The 23,713-nt window shown below is 46.8% G+C and overlaps 1 pseudogene; it reads right to left on the minus strand.

The window, feature by feature from the left end:
• Positions 1-16,656: 16,656 nt before the first annotated feature.
• LOC140216445 (piggyBac transposable element-derived protein 3-like) lies at positions 16,657-18,802 on the minus strand (annotated as a pseudogene).
• Between the last annotated feature and the right edge of the window lie 4,911 nt (positions 18,803-23,713).

The raw sequence follows: 23,713 nt of genomic DNA on the forward strand, positions 1-23,713 counted from the left end.
GATAAGAAAAAAGCAGATTGGGTGAGGGCGCAAATGCGAGTTAATGACATCTTAGTTGAAATCAAGAACAAGAAATGGGCATGGGCAGGACGTGTAACGAGGTGGGAAGATAACCGATGGTCATTAAGGGTAACGGACTGGATTCCAAGAGAAGGAAGCGTAGCAGGGGACGGCATAAAGTTAGGTGGTTGGATGATATTAAGAAGTTTGCAGGGACAACATAGCCAGAATTAGTACATGACCGGGATAGCTGTAGAAGTATGGGAGAGGCCTTTGCCCTGCAGTGGGCGTAACCAGGCTGATGATGATGGTGATGATGATGATAATAATGATGATGATGATGATGATGATGATGTGAATGTATTCAGGTTGCGGCTGCATGACAGTCATACGCAGCCATTGTGGAGTGGTACATTGGATTCCAAACTTCCCTTTGTAAGCATACTCATTTACAGGCAAACAGCAAAGCACACTAGGGTAGGCGACTGTTCAAGCGCGGGTTCTAAACTAGATGTAATGCAACCCAAGGACATCTATCAAACCTGCCATTGTATTTGTCTTATACGCACAGGTTGCATATATTACAAAAATAATTAAAGATCGTCGCTTACAGTTGAACTGCTTTGAGGAGAGTGGCGTTGACGCGACTCAGTCTTGTCATCAGGTGAGTGGCTTCTGCCTTCAGGTTCAGGCTGCCAGTCGTCGGCATCACTTCTGTCTGCAACGCAGCATATAATTGCGCTAGAATGCAGGTTACAAACTTTCTTGGCGTTGGGTGAATTTGGCTGCAGCAAATTTTGACAGACACTTCGGTAAGAGTGACAATTGATTAAATGTAATAAAAACGGCTGAACCAAGCTCACAATTTAGAAAAAAATGATTAAAAATTAATATATGTAAGTAAATAAGTAAAAATGCTCGACAGCACGGTTTAAACATAGCACATGTGGCGCAAAAGAGCGGCATGTAACAATAACGCCCCGGGCACTAGGACTGCCATGCGGATGCAAGTGCGAAAGAACTTCCCGTGTGCAAACGGGCGTGATCAGACGATTGGCGCGTTTTCTCAACGCCAATGCTCTCCAGCGAAACTTACGCACCATCGATGTGCGGCGCCTGCTGCTTCTTTCCAAGACGTCGCAGCTTCCTCGCATATTAAAGCGAAAGCTTTACTGGCCGCGAACTTGCGATTTCGCCGTGGCCTTGCTCCGAGGCACATGACGTCACACAGCGTTCCTCGTCACACCGCGTTCCTCGTCGTTGCGTTCGCCTCCACTCGCTTCGCCAGCTACGTCGCATGCCTGATAACATGTCGGAGGATTTAAAAGGAGAGCTCGCGTGCGCCTCAACCACAGTTGAGGCGGCAGTATGGACGGCGACAATTCTGATAGGAGGCCTGGAATCGACATCGGAAAGGGACGAAGAGGAAACGAATCGCCTAGCAAGCAGACGAACAGCGCGCCAAACGATTGGCTAAACACCGCAACATGGCTAGACAACCATACTAACCTGGACTTGCAATCAAGTTTAACTAAGGCTAACCATGCTATGCCTTAGCTTTCGCTACGTATATCCTGGCATAGCCGAGCTAAGCCATTGCCAATTTTTTTAGGTTATGATAGTCGCTTCGCAAATACATTGGATTCTTCACTTGCACTTACGATTTCACTTTTCTTCTTCGCAACCTCTGTGCGAAATTTGAACGCCAACAGACAGGTGCTCCTTTCGTGATTTATTTACGCCGTTATTGTTTCGTTGTTAATTTGCTCCGAAAGGCGCCAGAACCACAAACGCGTCGCGGCCACGGCGGCCACAATTCGATGGGGGCGAAATGCTAAAAGACTCGTCTGCCTAGATTTAGGCGCACGTTAAAGAAACCAAGGTGGTCCAAATTATTCGGGAGTCCCCCACTACGGCGTCCCTCATAATGAGATCGCGGTTTAACACCATAACACCATAATTAAAACGCTCTTACCTGGCGTTCCACAGTTCTCCGCGTCGCTGACTGCGTTGCTATCCACGCCGTATTCCTGGGCTTCAGCCATAGGACGATGGGTTAGGATAGCACTGAATTTTATTGTACCAACGCCACTTTGACGGCACCGCAACACTAAGCTTTTGCCGCTTTCTGTCCCGTAATATACACAAAATGACGGTATCTGAAGCACGGCTGCTAAGCAGGCAACGTCGTCTGCGAGTTCTACGAACTGCGTAAAGAGGAAATAAACAGGAACACTTAATGTGTAGTACTTTCCCTTACAATTTTTCCAGTGCGTCCAAAGCTGTGGCCACGTCCAAGTGTAGCCGAGGCGGCCCCATGTCTTCTTCCACAGGCATAAAATGAACTTGGTTGCGCTGACGTCGCTCTCCCATTCGCATTTCATTATTGATTGTTAGAAACGCTACCGTTCCCTCGGCAGAAAAGTACATTCACGGCGCGCACATTGCGGTAGGATGTAGCGTCTCCATCGGCGTCGGCATTTTCTGACCGATCTTGCTGTCCCGCACCTCGGCGAGTGCAGCAGATCCGCGGCAGATCCGCGGCAAATGCGCAGCAAAATCCCTTCCCATAATTCCTGTAATGCAATGCGATCGGGTTTACATGCACTCCGACAGTCGACCTACGCGTCTGAATCCACCCCTGTCTGGCGCATTAATGTGACGCGCTTTCCTAGCGCATTAGCCCAGTCTACATGGATGAGATGTGGAAAGATGACGTGATACGATGCGGTACGCCAGTTGTCGCGTTCATGCAAACGTGGCTTTTGACCCCAACTTGGGTAACTGGGAATGTGCTCCTCTTCAAGGATAAAAGAAAAGGTTTCCTAAATTTATCCTAGCCCACGTCAAAAGCGTTCTTCAAGGAAAGCAAGCGAAAGAATTAGCAGGCTCCACCACAAATGCACGCGGTATGTGCCGCTTTTGAAAGAACGCCTTTCACGCCAATGCTTTAGCTAGCTGCGCCATTAATGCACCGGATATGCGCCGCTCTTCAATTTCAAATTAAATAGCATGAAATTAAATACCACGAAAATTTATTATGAACATATAGGAAATAAAAGATCGACGATGGGACTCACTTCGTTTAGCCGGGAAGACCGCTTTGTCGCTTCCGTGAACTTGGCCAGGATGCGCATGATTCCTTGTGCGACGATTCGTCCAAAAAAGCCGTAGTTCACTTCCACTGGTCCTCTGATGTCTAAAGCAGGGGGAAAAGTAGAGCTTCCGGAAAGGAACAAAGCATTTGTCTTGCGGTTGTAGACAGCCATAGCAACATACTTCCGCGGGTCGCTGGAGGAAACACGAGTAGACAAGGACGCCGCCATCGTAACAGCACCTTTAGCGTGTGCCCATGAAGCTGTCAGGTAAGAGCTCAAGAAAGGGTACTTCACGTCTGGAAAACTCGCGTAGTACTCGTCGAGAGCATCCTTGGAATCTAGCGCACGCGGGAAAATTATTCTTGTTTTCAGACGCCTCATAATTCTCCTGGCGGTGTTAAGCGACGATCCCCGGAGCCACCAGGACGCGTTCGCGGCTTTCATCGTGTAGTACTTAATGTTAGCGTATGTGTTGCCAATTACTCGGAGCGTTTTGCGCGTTACGGAGGTTTGAAAGTAGGGAACTGTTAGTGCGTGTCCGTAAATGCGCAGGGTCATCTGGACGCAATACCACTGCGTGTAATTACCTATGAGAGGCACAACGCCAGAAGCTGTGACGATCTGGCGAATTACCTCCCACGCGACGAGCGTTCGCAGTTCGGTAACACTGAGTTTGTCGACAATGGTCTTCAAGAAATTTGTTGCCCCTTCCTCCATAAAGACGTGAACCAGCGAAGAGCGCCCCGTGGTTACGTTTTTTATGACGAATTCGCTCCACTCCCGTTTAGTCTGCGTGTCGTTGCTGAAGAGACTTGCTTGTTCTTCGAGCCTCACGATGAGCATTCTCGAATTGTTCTTTCTGTCATCAAGATACCGGTTATACGCAGCGTTAACGACGTCTTCCAGGTCAGCGATAGCGACGGAAAGTGCACCAGCTCTTTCACGGCGGATGCCGGCTTCTTGCAGCCCCCTCAGAACGTGCTTCGCGTAGCTCTCTTGGTCAGGAAAAGCCCTCTGCGTTTTCAGCCACAACGCTGTCACAGCGGAGAGCTCCGCAGCGAGAAGGTACCTGCGTCTCCACACGAGCGCTTCGTCAACTTGTACCTGGTAGAACAAGGGCAGGCCTTGCACGAAAAGATGTTCGGCGATTTTCACCAAAGGATTGAAGTCGGCATCCTCGACAAAGAGTCCGGACGACTCGACGTAAGACCTGAGTGCGGACAAGTTGTCCTCGTGGCGCGACGTCCGTGCCTTGCACAGCTGGAGAAAGGCCGAAGCCTTCTGGCCAGCAGTCTGCTGCAACCGTGGAGGTCTTCGGGCCAGGGCGTGTTCCACGATGCTCGCCGTCGCTGAGGCGGCCATCCGCCGCATGACCACCGAGTAGTGGGCGCCCCCGACGCTCGCCTCTGCCGTGCCCCTCACGCCGGCGCACACGTGTTCGTAGAAGTCGACGCACGGGCTCGTGTAGTTCGACCGGAAGCTCTTCAGGAGCCGCGCCGTCTCCTCGCAGCGGCCCGAGGAGCACCGGCTGCCCGTCCGGCTCGTCTCCGACTCGGCGCGGGCGGAGCTCGCCGAGCCGCTCACGTGGAAGGCCAGCCCCCACAGCACAACCGCCAAAGCGGCAACGAACACGACGACCGGAAGACTGATGCAGTTGTGCGAATATTGGGACGCAGGCCGTGTGGGTCGCTTCGGATTTCCGAGCGCGTTCATGGTGTCTGGTTGCTGTTCCATTCGAAGTTGAAGCTCGAGCTGCGATGCCTGACGCTTTCGAGGTGATGATTGTAGTTTTGTCAGAAAATGGCACAAACCCACCGTATGTGCTAGGCCAGGAATCAGCTGGTAACTGGAAAAAAACGTATCTTAAGTAAAATAAAGCAATGCGTGACTGTGTAGTGAGCCTTCCAAAAGTAAAAGAAGACTCTGTGTGATAAGAATGTCATAAGCTGAAGCGAAGAAGAAAAAAGCCATCGTGTTCTTAGAACTGGCTGAAAAGGAATCAACGTCGACGTTGGAACGATTGATCGTTTCCTGGTAGCCGTTTCTCTGTTTAGGGAAAATATTTTAGAGATGTTTGGGCTACTATTAGTGATATCCCCCATCCGTCTTATTCTTTCTTTCGAAACCTCTGCTTTTTAGCACTGTCACAGGGATGTTTTCGCTGCCGTTTGGAAGCTTGATTCCAGGCGGATGCCTTGATGCAGCGTGTGCTGATATTACCATGTTGTATCTCATTTGTTTTCAAAATTTTCTCATCTAATGTTATTTTGAACTGCTATTATAGTTTCTTATACGAATGCGCACTATTGGTTATGTGGTATTCTTCAGGGGGAAAGTAAATAGGATTAGGACGAACTATTTTCCGTTTCCTGCCAGTATCTTACAGAGGTAGCTGTTATGAATTGTTTCGATTCTCAATGTTTCCTTTCATTGCATACAACAAAAACCGTCATTTCCAGGCCCTAGAAGAAGAAGCCTCCGCCACGATAAATTAAACATTATATGTCCGTCACAGAATTGGTTATATGAGAATATGATAATCATCTAACGGTGACACGCACCCTTCGTCGGGCATCGGTCACAAATCGGGTGGAAGGTAATACTGGGAAAGCACCTTAATGGGTATTAACTTTAAAATAAATCCACGAAAATTTCAAATACCAAAAGAAGAAAAATATCAAGAACAATTATATACGTAATGGGACATATGCAGAATAAAAAGAAACAAAATAATTTTACACTGGCAAGTATGTCAACCACCGAGAGAGAACAAGGAAAGTAGGATTAAGCAGAGAGACATGAGATTTCTGAATGAAATTTTTTATGGCAGTTGGATTTGTCTGACGCTGCCTGAATGGTATCGGTTAGTAGGCGCAGCTGCTTGATATGAACAAGGAGCAGGCGATGACTCAACCTCAATGGGGCACCAGCTTCGTCTCCCATATTTTTTGCAGACTTACATGATAATGAAGTACATATAATGGAGTATTGCTAATGAATTGCAACGTTCTTTTATTTTTAAAACTAAAATCTGGAGTTTTATGTGTCAAAACCACGATCTGATAATGGAACACGCCGTGGGCTCCTGGATTAATGTTGACCACGTGGGATTCTTCACGTGCTTCTAAATTGAAGTACACTCGCGTTTTTTGCATTTTGCCGAAACGCAAGAATGCGGACGCCTTTGCCGGAACAGAACCCGTGAGCTCGAGCTTAGCAGCGCAACACCATTGCCCCTAAGCTACCAGGGAACGATATTTATGCACGTGAATTATTACATAATGAACACCGCCGGTAATGGTCATTATTCAATTACTTTTTGCAACACCGAATTATTTGTACCGAGGGGCGCTATAACGTAAAACTATTCCAAACTTTTCTATTTCAATTCTGTAATCAGCCCTCCGCGTTTGGTCAAAAACATATTGGACAACCCCCGCTTCACCTGTCTGTCACGCGACGTCACGAAAACTGTCATAGCCCCCCATCTGATATGACGTGAATACTGATTATGCATGGTTTGATCGAACAAAAGAAAAATAGTTATTCTTGATTCGACGCCTTTTCGCCATTAGCACCCGGCTATTGGCCAAAAGTTTTCGAGCTGCATCCTCTTCACCTGCCTGTCACGCGACGTCACAAAACAGCAAAAACTCATCGCGTCAAAGTGACGTGTACGCATCATTAAAGATGCATTAATATGCCAAACAAAACTGAATTTTCTTCTGAATAGCCACATGCTGCCCCGTTCCGAAGGGAATAAAAGATGGCTGCCGCCGATCGCTGAGGCGCTGGCTACTCGTACCAGCCAGAGAGCATGGATCCATTTGCGCATAATAAAACTTTCTTCGTGGCCGTGTAACGTTTTCGAGCACTTTCGGCACGTTTACGACCTCGTTCTGCCAACTCTTCTTTGCTGAGGATCCGTTTTAGCGTCATTCGTCAGCTTCCGTTGCATGCCGCCGCGATTTTCGACCAGCCACTGCAAGCTAAGTAAGGGAAAGCGGACCAATCGCAGACGCCGGCACCACCTTCTTCATCCGGTTACCGACTTTCAGTGCAGTGGTTCGGCCCCATCGAATCCCTCTCCATTTGAGCATGCTCCTCGCCTCTTGCCAGCCAATTAGATAAGACAAGCCGCTAAGTGCACGCTATGTTATTCGTTTTTCAAGCGAACAACAGTGACCTCCTATGAACGAGGAGAGAGTTTGATAGGTCTGTTCAGACAATCCTGCGGGTGACCGCCCGGTGCTTGCGTCGGCGATTACGGAAATTGGACGTCAGAAGATTGGAATAAAAACATGTTGGAATAGTTATACGCTATAGGGCCCCAGATTCGTTATAGACGAAACAAGGTATAACTGTTAAGCGATGCAGTAAAGCGATGCAGTTCAAGAGCTCTCTTTTTTACCTTTTACTCTGCATACATGTTACAATAGGCTGATGCAACCGTTTCGTTTCTAGAAAATGTGTAACTTACCAACGTGCCCATTTTGTACGATATGTGAATCCGTCAAGCTGTCCATATGGTAGCAATTTTCTCCCACTCCCTCATGTCGTTGGAACCCAAAAGTTTTGTGAATTGAAATTGAGTCTAGTGACACAGTTTTGAGCACTTGAATTTGGCGGTAATCACTCTACAGCGTGTAGCATCCACGTAGACGCGCATGTTGCGACATGCATACCAGTGCGGTTTGTATTTGATTCTTCATCGTGACAACACATCGTGACAACGCCAGGCAACAAAGAAGCGCTGGGCTTGATAAAGAACCTTTACACGAGGATTGTCGCTAATTTTGTCGCGTGTCACTGATCTCGGGGGCATGCGGATGTTAGGAGAGATGGAGTCGGGAGACGCAAAGAAGCACAGCAAGCAGATTTTTAATTAACCGAAACTCAAAGTAAAACTCATACAAATCAAAACACAATGAAGTACTAGCACTTAAACTACCGTCTTAATAGTCACTAAACACGACCCAGTTGCCGGCCACGTCATTTTTTAGTGCCTTCGACGCGAACGTCTGGCAATCCCAGCCTATGGCTATGCTATGGCTGCACATTAACAGAAAGGATCGTTCTTACAGACTTTTGACGTCGTACATAACCTCTGAGTCCGGTGCGTGTCAGATCTTCGTCATTACCGTCGCAGTATAAGTTGCTACCTTGATGTCGGCCAGTCCGCCTGTCATTCCTTTTTTTTTTTTTTTGATGCCGGTGTCCCTAACTCCTTCAATGACATTGCACTCCGTCCTCGCTGGCTAGGCCTAACGCCAGCTTCCGCCGCTACTTCTTCGAGTGCCGACGAGACGCCCGGAGGACTATATGAAGGGGGATCTAATTCCTAGAGGGCCCGGCACTGCCGTGAGAGGCTGAAGCAGGTCCAAGGAGCCTCGCTCGAACGTCGCCGAGGTCGACGGTGACAGCCTGGATCGCCAGCGTCAAGGGCTTGACCGAACCTCTATGGCTCCCGTCGGCAGTGCGATGCTGACGCTCCAACCTTCTTGGCCCAGAGCCACTTCGAAGATGCCAGCTCAGCGCCACTTCTCTCCCGATCACACCTCCGGTCATGCGCCTCGACGGCTCGTGTCGTTCGGACGGATCCGCACACATCGACCTCTTCTTTTGTTTTTGCGCCGCATGCCTCCTACATATGACAAGGATTATGACATTGTTTATTCTTGACATGGCGCACAACATGTTCTCGCTCTTTCCTCTTTATGAACAGGTGCTACCTTACTTCTGCGAAGCTAAGCATGTACGACGTAAAACAACGCGACCGAGTTGGCCGCATTGCGTGCAGCTCAGCCAGCGAGTGCCCGGGTCGCATTTACCGACTCACGTGCATGCCGTCGTCCCGCAAAGTCACCACGCGCTACTTACCAGCTTGATAACGACATCAACATTTTGCACACATTATACACACAAATGTTTGCTGCACATCATAGTGCAGTGGCTATCCTCCCACTGCGGTAGAATGCTCAATGTACACGCTTAATGCGCTACTTGTTCAGCGCAAACAACTATTCAGAACAGACCCTAATACATTTATCTGGGAGCGTGATGTGTCAATCGACCAGAGGAGCAGTACTAAAATAATTGCATTTACAAGTTAGGGCCTGATGCGCGAATTTCGCATGCCGAGGGGCCCCCACAAGCGTAATTAGGCATGTCTGCACCGTATTCGTTCGAACGTTAACATTGCCAATACAAGATACTTCTTGCGAAAAATTGTGGCAACAGGATTGCCACTGTTCCCTGCGTGCAATCTACGAGAGGTCACTTAATCTGCTGCTTCAGAGTTCTCCAAAGTGCAGTCATAATAAAGGTATTTGGGCCATGGACTACTTCCTGCCGATCGTGGATTGTCACAACAGGCGATTTTACCCTTTCTGTCGAGACACTCATCTTAACAATATACTTTAGCTTTGAGTGGCAGATGCTGTAAAGGTAAACGGAGTAACGCTGGGCTGATGCGGGAAGTCTTTCGGTCAATCCACACCGGTGCGCACCGGATTCAACGTGGCACCAAACATCTTCGAATAGTGGGGCGCAACTTCTAGTAACACTATTTCATTGCACTTAAGCACGCAAAAATGTTGCCAAAAGTGCAATCTCATGAAGCGCAGTGGGAAGCACGCCGCATGCAAGGAACATTTACTGCTCAGCTGCAGTTAATGAGCTTTCCTCCATCTTGGCGATGGCCAAGACGCTATTTTTCCCATACGTTGAAAAAAAGCGAAAGAACGAGCGATAGACGCGTGTGTTGTGGCGTGTTGTCGTTTTCTGCTTGCATGACAAAGTCATCTGAATTTGTGCGGCTGGCATCACCATGAAACAATTACAGAAGTGGAAGCCGCGGAAATGGTGTATCATATTTATTTACCAGCGCATAATGGCACTCGGAGCGTATCGCGAAGACGAAAACTCGGAATCCTAGTTTCAAGTTATTCAAGTCTGCGGTTTTCTGCGTGCCAAAACCACGACCTGATTGTGATGCACACCGTAGTGGAGCACTCTGGCTGAATTTTCACCAGCTGGGGTTCTTTAACATGCACCCGGTGCACGGCACACGCGCGTTTTTAAATTTTGCCCCCATCGAAATGTGGCCGATGCCGCTGCTGATTTGATTTCGCGCCCTCGGCCTTGGCAGCACAAGGTCAAAGCCACGACGCCAACCCGGCCAGTCTTTTTTCAATAGCTCCTGCACCCATACACTATCGGCTCATCTCGTGGCTTGCGTTAAGGGTACCGTACAATATTAAATGAAAATTGTGACTAGCGCCGGAGCACCTTAATTAACTTGGTTAGCTGCAGCCTTTGCGATCAATTTCGAGGATATCGGCCTGATTACGAGGATACCGAATAAGAAAGCGGAGACGATGCCTGTCGCACTGGAAACTTATGGCACGCTTGAGGCAACCAAAACTACAAGTGCTACTTCTAGGTAGAGACGAAATATTCGTCGTGATTTCCCTATACGTTTATTCCTTCCAACGAAAAACTACGTACTCCGACACAGTATGTTTTCACACAAAGGAGAGAAGCAAAAAAGTAAGAGTGTGCTTGCGCTGATGTTCATAAAGGTGAAGTGATTTTAGTAATACCCGTTGCAACGATGTGTCCCTTCTGAGTAACACCCAGAGATGCATTCAGAAATGTTGGCGCTGTCGGTGTGCGGTGGTCCTTCAGATCGCACAGGATACGAGGCATAGTTTTGCAGTACGACTCCCTTTTGGTCTCCGCTTAGAAATCTGTACGCAGCACTTGTTCGATCCGGGATCTGCTGTCCAGGGCCTCATGCAACGACAAGAGATCAGTTCTTCTTTTTTTTCCCTCTCAGGTTGATTGGTCTTTATCCTTCGCTTGCGTGACTATGTGTCTGCTTTGATTGCTTAATTACTAGCTGGCTGTGCATCAGCCATTAAGTTGCCTACACAGCGGGTTCATTTTTGCCATCATCGTGAGCCACTTCTTCTCAGTTTCCACAATCTTCGAAGCTTGGCTTCCTTAGCTTCTTCCGCTTAATAACCGCGTAAATAGAAGTGCATAAAGCTCATGCTAAGTTTCGGCTGCGTTAATTTCCTTTCGGCAGAACTTAATTTGCTGTTCTTCGACGGCCATTTTGATACACTTGTTCCAAGCACGAACGGCGGAATTTGACTTTATTGCGAGGACAGCCGCTTGCTTCACAATGCCAAGTCAGTCCTGCATTTGAAGTGAAGCCGTTCTTTGCAAACTCTCCCGGGTTTTCTTAACCGTGGCTGCTTGCTGGCTGGGTTTTGCTGCTGCTAATGTTGCCTTCTCAAATAGCTCGTACTAAAAAAAATTGAATTACATGTTAGATTCTGGGATCGAACTTCGACCTCCCAGCACAGCATCCCGATGCCTATACCATTAGGTAACAATCGCCTCTTTTTTCCATAGTATTTTTTAGAAATGTAAACCAAACATGCATGAGGTATTTACATAGCGGCTAAACCAGTCATAGCCGCGTCTCCAAGCACAAAACAAACCTTTCACAGTACAAGTATTACAGTGAACAGTTACCTGAAAAGGAGGCCAAGTACATTTCATCAACGATGGAAACAAGTCTGGTTGGCAGTCTCTTTGATCATAAAAGTATTTCAGTTGTGAAATCATCTGAACGAATAATGACTGCGAAGACAAAATTGGCTCTGCACTCCAATGTCACATGCGAATTTTCCATGAATTGTGCGACGCCATATGTCATAAGCAGTGGCGTAGCCAGAAATTTCGTTCGGGTAGGCCTCGGCCTCCTCCTCATAGAAATTCTCGAGCGATCAAATACATTAAACATTAACAATAACTGCGCTGACATTGCCAAATATGGTGCAAACAAATTCTTGAACGCTGCGCACAGTCAAGACAAGTAAAATATGTACTTTTCCATAAAAGAATATACACGTATGTCTCAAAAATTGTGCCCGAAAAACCTGATATCAATACTTCTATATTTTCTGTATATTTAACAAGTAAAGCTAATATCACACGAACTTTAGAACTGTATCACTTTTAAACCAGCAAAGCAGAGCAATCAGCTGCTATGAAAAGCGTAAAGGCCATGAAATGAGCAAGTTGAGGATGGATGGATGGATGCAGAACTTTAATAAGGTCCTGAGGTACGCGTCTCAGCGCGCTGCGGGCCGCTCCCACGTTGGGACAGTCAGGTCTTGCCCGACCGCCGCATATATTTTAATAAAGCTTTGTTAGCCTCCCTGCCTTTCTCTCATTTGCAGCTCTCTCTCTCTCCCTCTCACTCTCTGTCGTTCAAGCACCTTGTTTACATTTTTGTACATATGCAGCGACCAGGGAAAAATCTCAGGGATGCTGTCCTTTGTTAGAACGTATTGGGCAGGAGCAGCTGTTACCGGTCGTGTATTGTAATTGCTCCGAAATTATTGTCGCAACAGAGAGCACATATAAAAAGCAGGAGTTCTGCAATGTATACGAGGGTGAATCAAATGAAACTGACCCAATGTGAATATATGACAAACGGGGTACCTTATTTAAAGGTAGTTTCCATGAGCACTTAGACATTTGTCCCACTGGCTAACGAGTCGTGTGATTCCCGTCTCATAGAACTCCTTGGGTTGCTGCTTCAAAAAGTCTATAGCTGACTCTTTCACCTCATCGTCCGACACGAATATGGTTCCCTTGAGCTGTTTCTTCAAATGCTTCAAAATGTAGAAGTCGCAAGGCGACAGGTCTGGGCTGTATGGCGGAAGTTGCAGTATTTGCCACTTGAACTTTGCCAGTTTTGTATTAACCACATCAGCGACGTGCGGACGGGCATTGTCGCGGAGCAAGATGACCTCATTTGTCAATTTTCCACGTCGTTTGTACTTGATTGCGACACGCAGCCGATCCGACGTTTTAAAAGATCGGAAACAATTGATGGTATCTCCAGGCTTAGCAAATTCGATGAATAATGGCCCTTGACGATCGAAAAACAAGTCAACAACATCTTTCCAACAGAAATGACGGCCTCTTCTTTACTTGGGGGTGCTGGATTCGCATGTTTTGCCTGTAAGCTTTGCCGTCGTGTTTCAGGCTCATAGTAGCCTCACCATGATGCGCCCCAGTCACAAGTATAGACAAAAATTCCTAACCCTCATCGTGATACCGGATTAGATGAGTCAAGGCAGCACTGAACCTCTCCGTCTTCTGGCGGTGGTCCAAAATCTTGGGCATTCATTACCCACACAAGAGCTGGAAACCGAGATGTTCATGAATTATGGTGTGACCTGAACCGTGATTGATGTTCACAGGCCCTGCCAATTCATCAATGCTTATCACCCGTACTTGCCTAACGCGCCTTTGCAATTGAGTTGGGGGTGATTGCACGGTAGCTTTGGTCCGGTCTTGGATCGTCTTTGCAACTTTCACGTCCTTCTTTGAGCCGTTTGTACCAACGCTTCGCAGTGGCCAATGAAATGCTATGTTCAACGTACACGGCAGCCATACAGCGACTAATTTCTTTTTGGGAAACATCTTCGTCTATCAAAAACCTCACGACACCACGCTGTTCAACTTTTGGAGTGGCCATTATGTCGCACAATCATGTTCAACCCAGTGTATGGGAGCATTAAGGAACCTTGATCCTCACACCTGCGTGTCACTTTGGTAAATAAGAGATGCCTCTGTGCCACGTGCATGCCTCGCAGATACCGAACCGAACCATTACTGCGCAGGGTGGGTTGGTTCACTTTCATTTGACTCGCCTTCGTACATTAGAAATGCGAAGATACATTGGAATATACAAATGCCAAGATACAGCTTGAAAAGGGCGAAAATGTGTCACTGGAAACAAACTTCCCTGCACATATACACAATACATCGCAACAAGATATTTAAATATAGGTATAAGCAATAAATGTACGTATCTAAGAAAAAGTCACTACATATGATGCGTCAAACAAGGCAAATAAACATGTTGCGCAGCCAGAGATTCAGAGATCACAGTCCCCCCCCCCCCTCCCTCCACTCCCCGCGATGTATCGCGCGCGACGGAAGGCGGCGCACTTCCTCCCCGCTTTTCTCCCTTGCGCATACAAGACTGAGCCACCATCTTCGTCTCACCCATGCACCCACCCCTCACGCTTTCACTCGCACATACAGCAAGCGGCGCGCAGGCACGATGTTACCGCCCCTGGACTTTATACGGAACATGAGGGCGACGGCAGGAATGCGCCTGGAGTGTCCATATAACTGCTATCGCAGTGATATAATAAGAGTATCCGGCAACTGGAGCGTCCCGTGGCCCATTACTTTCAGCAGAAGTAATAAAATCAAACTTTCACCATTCGACACTTCACTGCGCTGCGACAGTCATTTTTTTTTCTTTTGTGGCGCGGTGGGCACCGAAATGAAATAACGCAAAGGAAAGCATGGTAGCTGCAATCGAATGCCTACTTTGGGCACCTAGTGTAGCTAGTAGCTGCTGGATACCAAAGGAATATTGAAGAAAACGTGAGACGCATGATCCACAAAGAACCATGCGCATACTGCTCGGTTGCCTACACCGGCGAGAGAAAAATTTCCGGAGAGGTTGCGCTCAAGTGAACGCGTTGCAATCCGTTGAGTCCCCGTAGTGATTGCGGCGAACGACCAAGCATTGTTCATTTTTATCGTCTGCTAGCCAGGAAACGTCCAAAACTCTGCCAGGCGAACATCCCCTCGGGCAGAGAAAAACGAACGCGCATAGATATGCACCGCGCGGTGGCCCATGCAGCCTGAGAAAAACGCAAGCGCTCTGACTAGTTCGGCAGCCCGCAAGCAGCGAGAAAAAAAATAAGAGGTTCAATGTGACCTCGCGAATAGAAGTCCAAGTAGAAAAATGAATAACGTGGTTACCTTTGCTGGTTTTAGTGTCTTGACATGGATGCTGTGGCGCAGGATAAAAAAAGGTTGATATTCTTTTCCGTGACATGACAGCACAAATGAACCACCACAACGCTTCGTCTCATCGGACCTCGCTGCGTACTTTGTCAACTTGTCTGATAGTATGTTGATTTGGCTTCTCTGTTGTATGGTGCGATGTACGTCTTTAGAAAAGTCAATACACCTTTGGCGTCAAATGTTTATAACAAAATTAAACCCACGAAGTTTCGGCATTGAAAACCTAAAACACGACTTTGGAAATGTCAATACACCTTTCGCATCAAAAGCTTATGAGAACTTTATAAAGTTTCAGAATTGAAATCCAAGCGCTCCCTAGATTCCACGGCCTCCGCGAGATGCTGCGACGAGCCCACTCGCCATCCAAAGGCTTTGGAAACTTGGTGCTCGGATGGAGCTCCTTGCTTTACGATATGTGACTCCCGGTGCATTGAGCATGAAAACGGCATTCTAGACAAAATCTAGCATGATTTCCGGCGCCGGGGGAAGTGTTGGTGGGCGCTCATGCCAGCATGAAAAAATTTCGGAGGGGCGGGGCGGCTGAAGCCCCATAAGCCCCCCCCCGCCCCCCCCCCCCGGCTATGCCCCTGCCCCACACCATTTCAATATGGCTGCCATTCGCGTCAACGCATGTATGCACTGCTCCGCTTCTTCTTTCGCCACTCTTGAGACGTGAGTGGCTTTCTTTTCAAGCACATCACAAAAAGTGCGCGACATATTCTTCTATGCAATACTTTCCGCGTGTTCATGACATAGAAAAAGACTGCAATGCCTGCAAAGAAAATTCAGGCGCACAGTTAAAAAATTTAGCAACGACGTTTTCCGAGATTTCACCGGACATCGCGCTTTGTGTGACCACTTCTGATAGGGATCTTAAATGTAGCTTTGGTAGTTTGCTATAACACACTTAAGGGCTTGACAGTGCGCTTGCTAATTATCAAATTATCTATTCTCACATTTTAGGAATGTATTTGTCATTGCGGTGGCTGCGAGAAAGGAAAAGAAGACCTTAGTTCCCCGAAATGAATCTGTATTTTGCATGAGCGTAAATTCTCTCATTTCATCAGTCATTGTTGATCGAATTATTCTCTTGTTGTGTACATAACTGTTTATCTCATTTGATTACGTGCATCTTCGAGCGCCGAAAAATGTCGGACGCTGAAGCTATCCGCTCCACGTCGCGCTACTTGTGCCAATTGGCACCGCACCAGTTGGGCCGATGATGTCATCCGCAGCGTCACTCAACTATTCTTATCTAGGCCACCCATCAGCCGCTCTAGTAGCTGCGCCGCTGACTTCTATCTTAGCGCCATGACAAGTTTTATTGACAAGCTTCATACACTCGCATCTTTAACGTGGGGCGTTTACGCTCACGCGTAAAAAAAAGTGTGCTTGCGTTCTCTACGAAGCTCACTCAGCGACGTTAGCTCTTAGCGACGATCATGTGTTTAGTTTATTGAAGTTAACGGAAACTGCGACTTCCTTTTCTCTTGTGAAATATATAATTTATTTGATTGGATGGTGGCATATCCTCTTCACTGCCGACCTAAGAAACAATTGAAAACAACTGAATTTTTTTCTATTTTTATTAAGCTTCCTCTTAACTATGCATAGAAAAAAAATAGCCAAGAAGTTTGATTTACTTTAGCTGAAACAAGTATGTACACAAACGTGGACATAAGTTGTGTACACAATGGACGGGTCGACCACAAATATGGGAATCAGTGCCCAGCGCTATGAAATTCAGCGAAGCAGTTTTGCTTCTGAAGGCACAGAAAAATATTGCATTTCATGCACGTCACCCTTGTTCTTCCCTTACAGTTCTTCCTGCACCGCATTGCATTTTCGAGCTGGCAATATTCTGGAAAATGATCAAAGTGGTCGCTACGGGTATCATTCTTGGGGAGTTGCAGAGACCTGTTTTGGATGATTGTGGGCTCGTTGCTTGCTCTTCCAGTCCTGCTGCTTTTTGTGGAATTGGCCTTATCAATGTTTCTGCTATGTCTTGCTTGAACTGAAGCAAGGGAAGGATTTCTTTCTTCGGAATGCTCAGTTCTTGGGCGTCCCGCCGGTACTCAATCCAGGCAATGGACACGGCCAGGTCAAGGAAGTGCGCGAAGAATCGAATTGTCTATTTTCTTGTTTTTATCTTCATTCTGTAGTACGACACATACCTGTCAGCTAAGTCCACACCGCCCATGCACCTGTTGTAGAGTGAGACAATAGCTGGCTGAGGAACAGGTATTTTCTTTTTGTCTTGCTTTGACCACCGCTTGCACATACCAATTGGGTCACACCCAACCGCGCTCGATAAGAACTCCTTTGTTATCTTTCCATTTCACTAGACAGACTTTTCCGTCCTCGCACACGAGGCAAGCATTTTCACCACGGTTCATTCACCTGTCACTCGGCAAATTTCCGACTGCCCCTTGCGTGCGGTTAGCGTTCACAGTGCCAGTCAAAAACATTTCATTTTCAGTGAGGTAGTCTATAACTGACAGCCCCGTGAAAAGTCTGTCAGCAAACAGATGTGCCTTCTGGTCGCTTACGGTTGTTGAAAGATGCTTCACGCCTGCGCCACCCAGGCCATATAATTTCATGTCTTCAGGAGTCACTGTATTTTTGCCAGTGTAAACCAGGAAGTCTAAAACAAGGCCATCGGGGGAAGCCAAGACAAAATTCTTTAAACCAAGTGGATTTGGCTTAGACGGAAGATATTGCCTAAATGCACACCCTCGCGAAAACGGTATCGTCTGCTCATCTACTGAGCATTCTTTTGTGCGCGGCAATGAGCGGCAAGCACTTTGAAAGCTGCTAACTATTGGCCGCACAAGATGTAAGATGTCTTCTTTCTGCAGTGATGTAACTGCGGAGAGGTCCACAAAGTGCAGGTTATTACGCAGCTCGTAGGATCTGTCCCGGGTCATGCGGTCAGCAACAAAAGGGGTACGTGTTGCTCGTGACCAGTACAGCTGGACTTGGGGAAGGCTCCTAATTCCCATCACTAGGTGTATGCCAGCGAGCTTCCTCACCTCAAGTACGTCTGTTCTCACTGATCGGTGATTCCGGTTCTGAACAGAATACAAGTTCGTTTGTTCAGCGAGTTCCCTCCAAAAATGCATTGGAAAATATTTGGCGAAATACTGATGTGGGTACAGAAGCCCCTGAAAACCGATGTCTGCTTGACCGTGACTCTCTGTCATGTCGGGGTTTGTGAATCTGGAAAACCAAATATTATCTAGGGTGAGCATACATCAAACTAAAAATATTTTAACAGAAAGGTGGTGCGAATAGGCGCGCGAGAAAATTTAGCGCAACAGAGTGCAAGAACTTACGTTCCTGGCTTCCAGCTGCTATTTTTCTGCTTTTTGGGCAGGTTGACGATGTCCGGTTCAGTTTCATCCTCATCTTCGGATGTGTCATGACCACTTGCCGGAGGCGGCGAAGCACGATCATCTTTATTATTAGACTCTGAAAGGTCCGCTTCGTTCTCTTCCAGCATGGCAGCGATCTCTTCATCGGTCAGGAATCTGGCTGTTGAGAACAAGCCAGAGAGAGCAGCGGCCATGTTCACAACTTTTGTCCACAAATGTGACACATTGTAAAAAGATGCGCTTGAAATCAACCGTTGTGTTTTTTGGCCTAGAAATAATTCATGGCGCCTTCGGGAGTTATAAACTTCATTACCAAATGACTCTTCTCGCAAAGAGTAAGAAAAAAAGGGAAATAGTAGGTCAAAATTTACCTCTCGGTCGCTGTCCGACTCTGGAGCGGGATGCCGCCATTTCGGCTTTTCCTGACGGCGCTATGACTAGCCTGGTGAAGCCGCCTCTTGGGCATAGTGGCAACTACAAGCACCTCTTCTAAACGCGCGGAATTTGAATTCCGCCAAACATATTTTCTTGAAGTAGAGTGCATAAATGTGGATGTCCACAAACGTGTACACTGGTAGCGAAGAGGATATGAACCCGCCGGATATGAGGGCACGTGGCATCCATTATTGATTTTATTGCTTCGTTTGCTGCGGTTCGAGTGTTTTAGTGCGTTAACATGTGAAAAATATTTTGCCTGGCCACTGATTACGTCGTTTTATTATGAATATGGTTAGCGGGTACACTGCACAGCATGACTTCGTTTTAAAGATGTGCAGTCTGCCCATTTTAAAACCACAGTGCAGAGGTGCTAGTACCCGAGTCGCGACGATGTGCTACCCACGCTCGTGGCAACAAAGAGTTGCTCCCATGTCTTCTGCTAGCCTCACTTCCTGACTTTTAAGCAGTATAACTAAATATATGAATGAAGGACCGCGAAAATGAGAAATAAGTTGAAGAAATTTGCATAAGTTTGACTGCAGGAAAACATTAAGTCAACGAGAGCAAAAAGGCAGCACGTGTCACTGTTTCACGAAAATAATAGCATACAGTTAAAGGGCCCCTCCCCAGGTCTGGCCATATTGAGTTGACAAACGCAGAGCATACATTACTCGATAACGATCGTGTCTGCAAAGTATTACATCGCTATGCACCGCAGAAAGATCTGAAATTTCAAACCGAACGCCGTTTTTCATTCTCCTTGCGGCCGCCGCACTCCAAGCTGGAGGATAATGTACTCGTGTTCCTGCGCCTACGTACTGGTGTCCGCAGTGTGACGTCGCTCGTGGTGACACGTGACGTCGAGAATGGTTCAAGACAACATCTTTTATCTGTGCGATCTGTTGCTTGAATTGACGAATTGAAGTTCACAGAAATAATAAAATACAAACGGAATGTCTGCGTGTTTTTTTTTGTTTTATTTCGCACCGAAGCAAGAGGGATGGTACTTCTGCTTAGTCTGCTTGTTCCTATGCTCCTGCGGTCCCGTGCGCAGGTACCGAAACTATGCCATTTTCTACCGTGTTCGAGCGCGTGGCCACGCTCTGCGATCCGCTTGTACTGCCTCAGTATTTGTGCAGCACTGAATTATACCGCGTCATGTTTCCTTGTGCACAGCGCGCAAAATCGTGCGCTGTGCGAACGAGGCAGCAGCTCGCGCGCGACACCGTCAGCGGAAGTGCGTAGCGCCGAAAAACAAACGCGAGGAAAAAAAAATGAAGGCAGGACCTGTAACGTATGCGTCACACGATCCTCGAGGTCGGTATGGGAGAACGCAGGGAAGGAATTTCGCTTGCGAAGGCTAGACGGGGCGTGTGGAGAGAGCGTCTTGCTTGGCAGTGGAGCCCGCCTGCTGAAATCATGGGTTTGCGGCACTGAAATATTTTTATCTCGGCTATTAATGAGCCGAATTGATAAATTTTTGCGGCAGAACGCTCCCTACAGGGCACGTAACAACTTCCAGCATATAATTAAAATTTTCTCTGGGGCCTGGTGAGGGGCCCTTTAACGCAATATGTCCACCGCTTTCCATTATCAGCACTTTTTTTCTACCTTGTGCCATTTTGCTTCATATTGTAAGGAAATAGCTCAAGTGGGATCTGTCTGTGACGTATGGTGCACTCGAAGGATCGTGAAAGTGTTGTACGTGGTAAATGCAGCCAATATCTGGTGGCGAAGTACGCTCATATTTTCTTTCCCTCCCCGCTGTTCAACGCTACAGTACACGAGAGATTTAGGGCAGACGACACACGAAAGCTCGGATTACAAGGTGCTCCCGATTAATATAGTTCTGCCTTTTATGACCTGTGCTCCTGCGCGGCATTTTCAGCTCTCATGGTAGAGTCGGTTCAGAAAAGGCGCCGATAGCCCGGGCGTCCATAGAGTAAAATGCTCTGTAGTAGACAATATGAGCTCCTCCATCCAATCGGTGAAGAATGTTGCCGCACTCTGCGGAGCGCGTATTGACCCAGCGTGGCCGCGCGTTGCACAGACGCCGGTACCCAGGAAGCCAGCTGCCATGCCTGCCTTCTTGTCGACTGCTACATGCTTTGAGGGCATCTAGCTTGCATTGGGAGAAAGCAAACCTTGCTTTCAGCCTTATGTTTCATTTGCAGAAAAGCTGGCTTCGTGTTTATGCAGTCGGAATACCGTGTGTTATGTGTTTTTTTTTTTTGCATTTTGAAAAATAAAGAAAGCGCATGGGTAATATAGCCCAACTAAAGCGAATCGCACTAAATTCGAATATTGTGAAATTATTAGAAAGGGTATTGTACATTCGTATCATAAACGTTTTAAGTGATAATGCGTTATTAAGTCCATGTCAGATTGCCATTACACCGGTATGTTTGATATGTTGCCGACATGTCGGTTAAATTCTTTCTTTATTTCGTACTGCAGACCTAGTTCAGGAACAAGCAGGGTGGTAAAACACAACAATATTACGATACATGAATCAATAAAGCAGGGTGGTAAGGAACAACAGTAATACAATGCATCAGTCAATTGAAACAGGCAATAACTCGTTATTCCAGTCTATTATAGTTCGAGGAAAAAAAGAATACTTCAGTACATCCGTCCGTGCAAAATAAGGTGTTAGTGAATTCGGATGAACACGTCGAGTAAGCTTAGACGGTGAACTAGACAGATAGGATGCAGGATTAATTGATAAACCTCCATTAAAAAGCATGGAGAGAAATCCAATTCTTAGGTTTTCCCTTCGCTGCTCAAGGATTTCGATGCCATTATCACGTATTATTTGTGAGGGGGCGTCAAATGGAGAGAATTTCGAATATATGAATCGCACAGCTTCCTTCTGTACCCTTTCGAAACATTTGGTATTTTGTTTAGTAAACGGGCCCCCCAAAAGACATGCATATTCAAGTTTCGCTTTAGTTAAAGAATAATAAGCAAGCAGTGTTACATTAGCGAACATTGTTTAACTACGCGAACAAACGAACCACAAAGACAGCGAGGGACAAGGACGGGCGCAGACTTGCAACTAAAGTTTATTCCACAACGTACACATATAAGTACACACCTGACATACACCACTGCGCTGCGCGACAAAAGGCAAGGTAAAAGAAAAAGTAAAACCTTGTATTAGCGAAACGCGACCTACCTACGCTCGTCAATAAACTTCATCTCACTGTTATGTAAATAAACTGAGGTGTCACTGACACATTCTAGTCCCTTCTTTTTAATATGGTACGCCTCGAGTAGCTCTCTGGCTCGGCTATCTCGGCAGCGGCACAAAATCTTTACTTGCTTCATGATCGGCTTGCACGTGCATGCCAGGCAGTGGACAGGCAGGTGCCCATTCGCTTTATTCCTAATAGACAACTCATGCTCACGCAAGCGCACATTCACACACCTTCCTGTTTGACCTATGTAAACTTTGCCGCATGATAGAGGTATCTGATATACTACTCCAACACTGCAACCCACGTGGGAAATGGAGTGCTTTGTTCCGCACCCTTGGAGGTTATTTTTACTTCTTCCTATGCGCGAGCATAGCCCAGCGAGCTTGCCGGGAGCCGAGAGCGCTATCTCAACTCCATACCGTTTCACAACCTTCTTTAAGTTGTGGCAAGTCTTGTGAACATAAGGCACAACTGTCCGTTTCTTATTTTTGCGCTCCCTTGCGTCTTCAGCAACATTGCCTTGCGTCTTTATCTTCTTAAGCACTGCCTCCACTACTGATGAAATGACTGACTGCGGGAAACCGGCTTCTTCCAGCCTTACAATCTGCTTGTCAAAGCTTTCCTGTATTTTGTGCGTGCAGGACTTTCTTATAGCTGATATGATGCACTGTGTGGCTATTGCCCGCTTTACCGTTTTCGAATGAGCCGAATCGTAGGGCACCAGTTTCTTTTGGGATCTTGGGTTATATTTCCAGCACACATGGTCGTCACAGAAGCTTATAGCGTTGTCTAAAAACTGAATATTATTATCCTTTGTTAGTTCATGGGTGAATGTTAGACCTTTGCCAAGGCGCTGAAAAATGTGTAGTACACCTGCGATGGCGTCGTCATATGTGTAAACGGCTTGCTTTTTTAAAAGAACAAGAAAATCGTCAACATAACGGAACACGGTAACAACCAGGTCACGATCGATCCCTTCGTTTACCGCTCTGTCAAATTCCGATAAGTAAATATTGCACAAGATAGGAGCAACACAAGATCCTATACATATACCTTGTTTCTGCACGTAATAGTCTTCTTTAAACTGGATGAAGGTAGATTTGAGGTAAAACTCAAGCAACGCTAAAAACCTATTAACAGTCAACCCGGTAGAATTCTGAAAAGACACTTCGCCACTAACTTCAATACATTTCTGAACAGCCTGAAACAATGCAGCGTGAGGGATAGAATAAAACAAATCTTCTATGTCAATGGAAAAGGCATGGCCAATATCGTCATTCGACTCTAGAAAGCTAGTAACAGCTTCCGAGTTCCTTGTTTCAAACGGGTCGTGCGCTTTCAGGTGCGATAAACATTTCTGCAAAAACTTGCTTACTTCGTTCTGCCAAGTTCCTCTTTCACTCACGATAGACCGGAAAGGGATATCGTTTTTGTGCGTCTTGGCCGTAAAAAACACGATCAAGCCATCACCTTTGCTTTTGTTGACTGAGGTAGCCAGTTTGTGCAGTTCCATCTCCTTGCACATAGAAACGGCCTTCGCCTTTATCCTTGCGGCTTTCACTGGCACAGGCTTGAAGTTCTTTTTCACAGCAGCCGTCGCCTTCTCGTGGTTCCTGAAGAAGTACTCCGATTGTATGGGCATGTTAAACCTTCCTTGAAACATGGAAAACAAGTATGTCGAAAT

The sequence above is a fragment of the Dermacentor andersoni genome, chromosome 3 (genome assembly GCF_023375885.2).
Source record: "Dermacentor andersoni chromosome 3, qqDerAnde1_hic_scaffold, whole genome shotgun sequence".
NCBI lineage: Eukaryota > Metazoa > Arthropoda > Arachnida > Ixodida > Ixodidae > Dermacentor > Dermacentor andersoni.